This window comes from Grammomys surdaster, unplaced genomic scaffold (assembly GCF_004785775.1).
Source record: "Grammomys surdaster isolate TR1022 unplaced genomic scaffold, NIH_TR_1.0 67, whole genome shotgun sequence".
In the NCBI taxonomy this organism is placed as follows: Eukaryota; Metazoa; Chordata; class Mammalia; order Rodentia; family Muridae; genus Grammomys; species Grammomys surdaster.
Genome location: NW_021604569.1, coordinates 12493891 through 12495588, shown reverse-complemented (window position 1 = coordinate 12495588; position 1698 = coordinate 12493891). Strand labels below are relative to the sequence as shown.

Here is a 1698-nt window from a genome sequence, read left to right as displayed (position 1 = left end):
GAAGAGAGAGAGAGAGAGAGAGAGAGAGAGAGAGAGAGAGAGAGAGAGAGACCAAGACCGTTAAGGAGATCAAGTCCTTCCCACATCCTCAACGCAGTTGTTAACGGAGCTGAAGCCCCGCACTTCTGGTAAGTTTAAAAAGCAAAACTTCTTGTTCTTGTTGATGTTGTTGTTGTTGTTGTTGTTGTTGTTCTTCTTCTTCTTCTTCTTCTTCTTCTTCTTCTTCTTCTTCTTCTTCTTCTTCCTCTTCTTGCTCTTCCTCCTCCTCTCCCTCCTCTTGCTCCTCCTCCTTCTCTCTTTATTCTTTTCTATCTCTTAGCCAAAGGCTAAGGATGTAATCTCTACTACTCTGGGCTTTCTCACTCTTTCTCTGAAGTAGACAAACTTCTACCTTTGCCACTTGCGTCTTGATCACTTCCATTGAAGGTGCCAGACTAACTCAAAAGGTCTGGCTTTCTCTCTTCTTTTTTTTCCATATCTCTCTTTCTAGTGGTTGGTTTACAGCTTGCCCACCCTGTGTTTCTTCACAAACTCTAATAAAATGGTCTCACTAACTATTTTTAAATTATTTTGTTAACAGGATTAAGAACTCAAAGAGGGAACCCCAACTTCCTCAGTCACCTGTGGCATCCAACATGGAGCACTGAGCAATTATGGGTAACTTTCTTTTCTTTCTCTCTGTTGTTCATTCCTTCTTTCTTCCTCTATCATGTATGCCTGGGGGTGGATGATTACCACAGGATCTCCTCATAGAGATATCAGAATCTGATTAATCCAGACAGACTGCTCCCCATGTCTGCCAAGGACATGAAAGTGGAGTCAGAAGAAGAAGAAGAAGAAGAAGAAGAAGAAGAGGAAGAGGAAGAGGAAGAGGAAGAGGAGGAGGAGGAGGAGGAGGAGGAGGAGGAGGAGGAGGAGGAGGAGGAGGAGGAGGGGAAGCAAACAAACAAAGAAAATCTTTTTTTTTAAAGCCTACAGCATGGTGGTCTCCCATCCAAGTACTAACCAGACCCGACCCTGCTTAGCTTCCGAGATCAAACGAGATCGGGCACATTCAGGGTGGTATGGCCATAGACACGAAAATCTTAAAAACAATATTTTTCTGAGAGAATGAATGTAGATTTAGTAAAGAAAAGTAAGAACAACTTCCGAGCATTTAAAGGGGCTCCAAGGAGTGTCTAGGGAGGAGAAGTAATTTCTAAGTCAGTTCTAAAGCATTTTCTGCCAAGTCAAGTCAGGGGATAAGGTGTGTATATTGACTTATTACTATAAGGCCAACACTTGGGAGATGGAGGCAGGAGGATCTCAGTTAAGAGGACAAACTGGCCTATAGAGCAAGATCCAGTCTCTAAAAGCAAGCCCTAGGATGCATTATGAAAGGGATTACTCATTTTTCTCTCACACAGTCTTAAAGAACAAGATAAACTCTAACTAGTTTGGGTGTGTCCTATTTAGTGTTAGAAGGATGGATCAAACAGAAAGAAAAGGAAAAATTAGTATGTATTGGTGGATAAAATTTCGTATATAGTGTGTCTTTAGAGCCTCATCTATAATACATATGATACGGATTTCAATGATGGAGCAGTTGGACTAGAGGGATGACTCAACAGTTAAGAGCATTTGTGGCTGTCCCAGAGGACCCCAGTTCACTTCCCAGCACCTTCATTAAATGCTCAGAACCATCCATAACTCTAGCTC

The 1698-nt window shown here is 42.1% G+C and overlaps 1 pseudogene; it reads right to left on the bottom strand.

Moving 5' to 3' along the window:
- Window positions 1-969: 969 nt before the first annotated feature.
- Window positions 970-1076, bottom strand: LOC114631144 (annotated as a pseudogene).
- Between the last annotated feature and the right edge of the window lie 622 nt (window positions 1077-1698).